Consider the following 9,424-nt stretch of genomic DNA (forward strand, 5'->3'; position numbering starts at 1 on the left):
GCCAAGACAGTACTGTGGAGCTAAATGGCAATGGACATCCTAAATTAATGAATAAGCAAAAGACGTCCAGTGCATTGCAATGTTGCCTTAAGCATGTGCAGCGGCCCAGGGAGCAAACCAAATCTCAAATGTAAATCAGGCAGTCAAAACTCTGCTACTCAGTGGTGTATAACTAAATGCTTCAGTGAGCCGGCCGGTGTGGCCAAGCGGTTAAAGGCGCTACAGTCTGGAACCGCGTGACCACTACGGTCGCAGGTTCGAATCCTGCCTCGGGCATGGATGTGTGTGATGTCCTTAGGTTAGTTAGGTTTAAGTAGTTCTAAGTTCTAGGGGACTGATGACCTTAGAAGTTAAGTCCCATAGTGCTCAGAGCCATTTGAACCATTTTTTTTGCTTCAGTGAATAGTGAGAGACTGGCTAGCTGCAGTATTTAGTGGTAAACATTTGTCAGATGATGGTGACACTTCATATGCTTGCTGTGGCAGCCGCATCTCATGTGATCGCAAGCCATGACTGTTGTCTGGAGCCCAAGTATCTCTGACATGTTCTCCCTATCAACATTCAGGCTATACAGGCAATCTGAATCACAGTCAAATACTAAACCCCTCCTCCCTTCAATTGGTACATACCGCACACACACAGCATTTCCCGGTACAGGCTCCTGTGAGAGGTCCCCAGTGTGACCAGCTAATGTGGTGGGAGGTGGCGCTGACTGTGAAGTCCCTGCCTAATTGACTGAGTATGGGATGTAGCTTGGGTGAGCCAGCAGGGGGAGTGGACACTAGATGTGGCAGAGATGGGGAGATGGAACCAATGGGTCAGTCTCCACAGGTACCACAGGCCAATGATGATCTGCTTCCTCTGAGAGGAACCAATTGCAGGTGTTGCAGCCAGAAGCTAATTGGGGGGAGGGGGAGGGAGATTGGGTTTCACCTCTATTGGCTCCCATTGCTGGTCACTGTTGATTTCCTGTTGGCCCATAAAAGGTTTTTATATTGTAATTGGGAGGGTGGTGGGCTGGCTTGCCCCTGTAGTAGCTGCAGATGGCACACCCAGCCAGCATTGGAGGGGAAAGTCGAGGTGGTATGTCCACTGTGGATGGATCTGATTCCAGTGCCAGCCCAGGTGCTCCTGGCCAGATTCAACCTCAAATATCCGCTTCCTCCTATTGCCAACAATGACACCTTGCGTCCACCTGGGATTTGGGCCAAAAGCACGAGCCCAGATGTGAGAGCCCATGTGATAATATCACTGTGAATTTGGGTGGTGAGCCAGGCACAGCAGGTTGAGTAGGGTGTGTGGTCTGTATCCATGTAAAATTTCAGGCAGGCTACATCCACATCCATTCACAGTGGTGAATCAGTAGGTGGTGAGGAAGCTTGTGAGTGCTTCCCAGAGTTGGCAATCATAAATAATTTGTGTATCTGTTTCTTGAATGTCGTGAGCATCTGTTTGGTTTCTGAACTGGATGCAGGATGAAAAGGAGTAGTAGTCAAGTGCTGAATGCCATTGTGCTCACAAAAATCTTGAAATGCAGATGCTGTGAACTGAGGGCTATTGTCAGAAACCAGGGTGAATGTTCCCCCTTTATTGCAGATATGACTTAGCTCCATAGTAATTGTAGCCATTCGTGCAACATAGAGGAAGTTAGTGAGAGCATCAAAAACTAGCCACCACATTGCTCCTAGGAATGGACCAGCAAAATCAACATGCAATTTTTGCCAGGGATGGTCAGGGCATAGCCAAGGGTTGAAACATTATGTTGGGGCTGACTGATTGTGGGTACAGGCATGGCAGTTCTGGAAGATGTGTTCAATGGCAGTGTCAACCCCAGGACAATACACATGACACTGCACCGTTGCCTTCATTTTGCACATTCCCCAGTGTGCAGTGTGGAGGAGCTTTAGAATGTGGGGGCAGAGCATGGAAGGGACTACCATCTGGCATTCAATATCATGCATAGTCAACAAAATGACTTCCCTGTGATGTTAAACATATGATGTAAAGAAATATAGGTGTGCTGTTCTGGGTCAGTGCAGTTAGGCAGGTGCTCCGGCCAACCCAGCTGTACAGTTGACAACACCCTGCAGTTCATAAAGGGTGTGTCACTGATTTGCATTGAGGGCAAAACACTGCACCTCATGCCTATCAGATTTGACATATGGACCACGCAGCAACTGAGAAAGTGTGTCCTCATTGGAGTGCTGTGTGGTGGGTTGATAACACATCTCATAGGTATAGTTACTTAGGAACACAAGATGCCATGGCAGCCACTATGCTGTTTTATTGTGCAGTGCGCAAGTGTATACCTGTCCTTTTTTCCCCCTAAGGTAAGTCTTTCTGCTCCCGGGATTGGAATGACTTCTTACCCTCTCCCTTAAAACCCACATCCTTTCGTCTTTCCCCCTCCTTCCCTCTTTCCTGATGAGGCAACAGTTTGTTGCGAAAGCTTGAATTTTGTGTGTATGTTTGTGTTTGTTTGTGTGTCTGTCGACCTGCCAGCACTTTCATTTGGTAAGTCACATCATCTTTGTTTTTAGATATATTTTTCCTACGTGGAATGATTCCCTCTATTATAACCATATATATATATATATATATATATATATATATATATATATATATATATATATATAAGTACTTTTCTTTCAAGAAAATCATTGAAAAGAGAGTATTACATAGATTTTTAATATGGTCAAAACTGGAACTGTTTTATGGCTTCATACAAGACACGATTTATCATCCAAAAAATTAAAATTACACCATATCTCCAGGTGTAGCCCACCCACCAACCCAACAAACTATTTTATGGGCACCCTTGGATGTACATCTAGCAATTGTTGATTAACTATAGGATCACCGAAACTTGCAGAATAATAGTAGTTATCAAAGGCAGCTGCCAAATGGACTCAATGAGATATACAACTTCCATATACCACAGAAGCTAAATGCAAATATAGATCATGCTTTCAGAGAGTAACTTTCTTGACAATGGTGTGTCTGTTAGCATGGGAAAGAAGAGTGTTACACAACATCTAAATCTAAAAAAGTTTCTGTTAAATAATCAGATTGGAGACAATAAGAACCTGAGCTGACCAATTACTTGTAGTAGATACATACTCATAGAAAACTTTTCAGAATGCTAGAGGAAATACCTTCAAAGTGTGGGACACTATGAGGTGAGCCTTCATGAGACGCCTTTCTCTGTTCGGTCTGGTGTAGGATACTTCAAAAAATATAGCTCAGCAATTGAAAAGTAAGTTGGTTCCCAGCACAGTGTTCAGCAACAGGTCATAACCAGTAGATGCGTCATAACCAGTAGATGCCTGCTTGTGTTCAGCTGCCACAGCCACAAGGTATGAACCACATGCCGTCTCCAACAGAGTTGCAATCTGCCATTTCCTGTATGTGGTGTAAGTTGTACAATGTGGCCATCACATCAATCAGTGCCTGGTAATGAAATGCACTTGGCCGGCCGGTGTGGCCGTGCGGTTCTAGGCGCTTCAGTCTGGAACCACATGACTGCTACGGTCGCAGGTTCGAATCCTGCCTCGGGCATGGATGTGTGTGATGTCCTTAGGTCAGTTAGGTTTAAGTAGTTCCAAGTTCTAGGGGACTGATGACCACAGATGTTAAGTCCCATAGTGTTCTGAGCCATTTTTGACATGCACTTAAAGTACCCTCCCCACCCACCTTCCCACATAGTAGTCAGACTGCGAATATTCCATTTGTCACAAAGTAACAAAAACTGAACCACGAAATGCAAAGCGAAAATAGACAATAAGATAATATGCATACTTTTTTGTTATATTATTTTAATCATACTAATGGGTTGATATCAACTGTTTTATAAAGGGTAACTGAAATTAAATACTAATGGTGCGAAACAGAACATATTATTCAAATAAAATCACTCTGCATGAATGAGTGTAAAGGACTAAACATTGAAGTTAAGTCTCTTTCTTTCCTTTAATACCTGAAGCCTGAAGGTTTCCAGGAGAAGAGAAGGATTGACTGTGAATTTGTACACTGCAGCACCATCTGAGGCAGAGTCAGGTAAACAGCAGAGGGAAGGATAGAAAACATGAAATGGTACAGAACTGCAATGAGCAGTGAGAGACCCTCACCCCTGGTCATCTGTGGGTGGATGTCAACTTTCACTCCTAACTGGCAGTCCTCATTCAGTACAGAATACAAGCTTAGTTCTTAAGACACAGAAGATTTTAAAAATGTAAAACAGTATTGAAAGTAAAAAAGAAAAACAAAGGAAAACTGGAATAAATGAAGGTGGCAAGGGAGTTATGTTGGTGAGAAGCAGCCAGAGGCCCAGAGCAGCCAGCATCTCCCCCCCCCCCCTCCCCCCCATTCATTGTATAACAGTGGCTGAATGTTCACTGAGTGGTGATAAAAAGAGATCACAATATGGTAACAAGCTTTCAAGCAGTGTATATAAACCAATTTTTTCAGAAAACGTAAATCTAGATCCACTGCTTCGGTGTCATTGCCTAATAGTAGGGACAAAGAGTTGTCAAGCCACACAGTAGCAAAGTTCGGCCACTTACGGGATATGGACTATTGATAGAGGATCACTATGACAACAGGGCGGGGGGCTGACATGGGTTCTCTCACCTGAGGAACACCAAGAGTCAACAAGGTATGCAAGATATGTAGTGGCCAAAGGACATTAACTTCCCTTTGAGAAGAGTGACAGGAAAATCAACATAACCTCCAAAAGCTGAAGATGTAGTGTCAACTGCAACCTGGATCACAGTATCTTCCTCTTTAGGATTATAATCTCAGTAACTTCATTTGCTAATGAGTCTGAAAGATTGTTTCCCACAATCCCTACAGGACGTGGGGTCCACAGAAATACAGTTGAGCTGTATGACTACAGATTAGGATATTTTAGCTAGTAGGATTGGAAATATTATGGAGAGCTTGGATAATGAGCACTAATTCGTCTGTAAATATACTACACTTGCACAATGGTGGTGGCCCAAGAATGTGTGAAAGAATAGCTGATGTGATTGTCAAACTCTGAGTAGACAGTGTAATGGGGTGTTTGACTATTGTGAATACAAACAAAAAGGGGCACTTAGAGGACAATCAAACAAGCAGGTAACCCCAATATAAATCGGTCTGGGAACAAATGGTTTCCCAACACAAGGTATTATGACTGAGTACATGAACACCTCATAACAGAATCCTGTACAATCCAAACAGCAAGTATACACCTCAGGGCAAACACATTACAAGTGTTCCACTTTGCCACCATTTATGGGATGGTAGGATTCTGCACATCTCCTCAGTGATGTCTGTACATGGTCAAAAATGTGAGTCAAGTTCCGAGTGCATTGACAATCATCTGCAATACATTTCTTGAGTTCGACACTATCAACAGGGCTGGAATTTAAGATAGCTTTTAAATATTCCCAAACAAAAAATCTAATGGGCTGGGGACTTAGGAGGTCATGATGGCAAAATGGATTCATATTTTGGAAATCTGCTGTGACATATGAAAATTTCTGGCAGACCAGTACTCAAACCTGGATTTCCCACATATTGCAAGCAATCATCTTTAACTGCTTCAGCTATCCAAGCCACCTCCAGGACCTATCCAAACCTCCACATGTCATGGAGTCTACAACCCTTATGCTTGCACATTTTGTGGTTCGTGCACAGGGAGAGGCAATTATTTTATCATCATTTTAGCTCATCGATGCAAAGATACATCATTGATAGTTGCAAAGTCTGTGTTTATACAGTGTATCTTCTTCTCTGAAGGACATCGTACTGTGAAGACACAGACACTGTACAAACATAAACCTTGTAACCATCAATGATGAAAGTTGTGGTATTAGTGAGCCCCAACCAATAAACTAGTCAAAATGCTACACTACTGGCCACAAAAATTGCTACACCAAGAAGAAATGCAGATGATAAACTGGTATTCATTGGACAAATATATTATACTAGAACTGACATGTGATTACATTTTTCACGCAATTTCGGTGCATAGATCCTGAGAAATCAGTACCCAGAACAACCACCTACGGCCGTAATAATGGCCTTGATATGCCTGGGTATTGAGTCAAACAGAGCTTCGATGACGTGTACAGGTACAGATGCTCATGCAGCTTCAACACGATACCACAGTTCATCAAGAGTAGTGACTAGTGTATTGTGACGATCCAGTTGCTTGGCCACCACTGACCAGACATTTTCAAAATTGGTGAGAGATCTGGAGAATGTGCTGATCAGGGTAGCAGTCGAACATTTTCTGTATCCGGAAAGGCCCGTACAGGACCTGCAACATGCGGTCGTGCATTATCGTGCTGAAATGTAGGGTTTCACAGGGATCGAATGAAGGGTAGAACTACGGGTCGTAACACATCTGAAATGTAACGTCCACTGTTTAAAGCGCCGTCAATGTGAACAAGAGGTAACCGAGACATGTAACCAATGTTACCCCATACCATCACGCCGGGTGATACGCCAGTATGGCGATGATGAATGCATGCTTCCAATGAGTGTTCACCATGATGTCACCAAACATGGATGTGAGCATCATGATGCTGTAAACAGAACCTAGATTCATCCGAAATAATGACGTTTTGCCATTAGTGCACCCAGGTTCATCATTGAGTACACCATCACAAGCACTCCTGTCTGTGATGCAGCGTCAAGGGTAACCGCAGCCATGGTCTCCGAACTGATAGTCCATGCTGCTGCAAACATTGTCGAACTGTTCGTGCAGATGGTTGTTGTCTTGCAAATGTCCCCATCTGTTGACTCAGGGATCAAGATGAGGCTGCACGATCCATTACAGCCATGCGGATAAGTTGCCTGTCATCTCGACTGCTAGTGATACGAGGCCATTGGCATCCAGCACGGCGTTCCGTATTCCCCTCCTGAACCCACCGATTCCATATTCTACTAACACTCATTGGATCTCGGTCAGCGTGAGCAGCAATGTCGTGATATGACAAACCGCAATCGGGATAGGCTACAATCCAACCTTTATCAAAGACAGAAACGTGATGGTACGCATTTCTCCTCCTTACACAAGGCATCACAACAATGTTTCACCAGGCAACGCCGGTCAACTGGTGTTTGTGTATAAGAAATCGGCTGGATACTTTCCACATGTCAGCACATTGTAGGTGTCACCACCGTCGCCAACCTTATGTGCATGTTCTGAAAAGCTAATCATTTGCATATCACAGCATCTTCTTCCTGTCGGTTAAATTTCGCGTCTGTAGTGTGTCATCTTTGTCGTTTTGCAATTTTAATGGCCAGTAGTGTATTTACCAGCACTTAGGTCTAAAATCAAACGAGGGTAGTGTATCGCTTTGTAATTTACACCTCATTTGCAGTGTTTTGAAATAAACCTAGCCTTAGACATTGAGAGTGTTGTTATTTTACTTGGGCATACATCATATTGGGGAAACCATTGGTTCCTGGACCCATGTTTACTAGAATTATTTGCTTGTTTTATTGTCCTCTACTCACAACTTTTATTTGTAGCTGTGGAGCCATGGAACCAAGAAAGTCACAGCGGACTGAGAGAAACAAATGCTAAAATGCAGAGGGTCCTCTCATTTACTTTGGTCCAGTGAACAGGTCCAATCCCACCTCTGGATGAGGTATGCACCATGAGGGGGAGGGGGGGGGGGGAAGGGGGGCATGAAGGTAACCTGAGGAGCTGATTCAATGAAGAAAGGAAGAAGGATGAATGAAGAAACTCCAGGTGAACTATTACCGGAACAAAATCCCCTCATCAGAAAAGGTAATGGTGATTTGGTGTTCAGGGTAGCTAAGGACATATATTGCATAATTTACAGCAACTCCCCTATTATTTGTTTTAGAGTGCAGATAACATCTTCACTCTAAAACGAATAGAAAAATGCTGACAATTAAACTTGGAATTGCATATTGCATTTATCAACTTCAAATAAGATTTTGATAATGTAAACAGTTCTAAACTGTGTAACATTATGAGCATCAGAGGATATTCCCCCTATTTAATTGAAATACTAAAAAGAATACAGCAAATAGTTAACATTTTAATGAGTACTAAAAGGACTAAGAATATTAATTTAACAACCACTTAAGACCTAAGAAAAAGGGAGTAACATTTCACCCATGTTATTCAACATATACATTGGCCGTACCCACTAGAGAACAGAAAACAGAGATAAGCCCCAGAATGAAAATAAATCATGATACAGCAATAAATGTTTTACTGTTAACAGATGACTCATGCAGAAAGGGAAGATTTCCAAAGATTGACTTGAACAAAACTGTCAAAGAAGATAACTTGACTGTTGGACCATTTGCTGGAAACATCAGTCTTCTGCTGACCACAAGAAAAGCTGTTTTGTGCCAAGTATTTTTTGCTTACAAATTGACATCAGCAACAGTGGATCTCTGTAAGATATACTATTATGGCATTTACCACCCTACAGCACAACTACACATGACAGGACAAAATACACTACACAAAATCCAATTCCTACCACTGGGGTATATACATGAGGAGCCAGTCATCTTAAGTAATATAAAGATCTCTTTCTTGCAACTCATGGTTAACTTACTGCTACCATTTGTGTTATAATCCATGTATACATCCAAGTACTTACATATAGACAAAGTTGTTTCATGACACAGTGAATTGTTTGTTCACTACTCCCACAGTTAACTGAAGTACATCATATAGTGTGATTCTTATCCTGTACCTATTTCTTTCTGTTACCTGTCCAATATTATACATAATTTTCTGAGCACTACTTTCCATCCTCTAAATGTTTTTCTATGAAGCAATATTTTTTTTCAGTGACACAAATGTTTACAGGTTTCCATAAAAGTACAACATGATACAGAACGAGGAAGGTTTGAAGAGATCTAAGAACACTCCTGCTGAACTTCCTGGCAGATTAAAACTGTGTGCCGGACCGAGACTCGAACTCGGGACCTTTGCCTTTTGCGGGCAAGTGCTCTACCAACTGAGCTACCCAAGCACGACTCACACCCCGTCCTCACAGCTTTACTTCCGCCAGTACCTCATCTCCTACTTTCCAAACTTCGCATCAGCACACACTCCACTGCAGAGTGAAAATCTCATTCTGGAACACTCCTGCTGCTTGGTACTTGTCACTACAAATAGCACAATTGCTGATAGATTACTCCAGCCACTTCTGAAACACTTGCTGTTAATCATCCATAAGGTTTATCATTGAACTTTCTGGATGTTCAGAAGTTCCAATAATGAATAAAGACTGCAGTGATAGACAAGACTTGATATTTTGTTTGTGGCAAAAGACTGTAATAGACAGCACAACAATCATTAGCTAGCTCACAATAGACACTGAAACTGTGAAATGTTATTACTAGCAGGGTACATGATTCTGTTATTGTCAGTAAT

General features: G+C 42.4%; 1 non-coding gene across 1 annotated transcript; it reads right to left on the reverse strand.

The window, feature by feature from the left end:
- Positions 1–8,946: 8,946 nt before the first annotated feature.
- Trnal-caa lies at positions 8,947–9,021 on the reverse strand. The gene has a single exon. It is a non-coding gene; the product is annotated as a tRNA-Leu (tRNA).
- Positions 9,022–9,424: the final 403 nt, after the last annotated feature.

Source organism: Schistocerca americana, chromosome X, assembly GCF_021461395.2.
Source record: "Schistocerca americana isolate TAMUIC-IGC-003095 chromosome X, iqSchAmer2.1, whole genome shotgun sequence".
Taxonomy (NCBI): domain Eukaryota; kingdom Metazoa; phylum Arthropoda; class Insecta; order Orthoptera; family Acrididae; genus Schistocerca; species Schistocerca americana.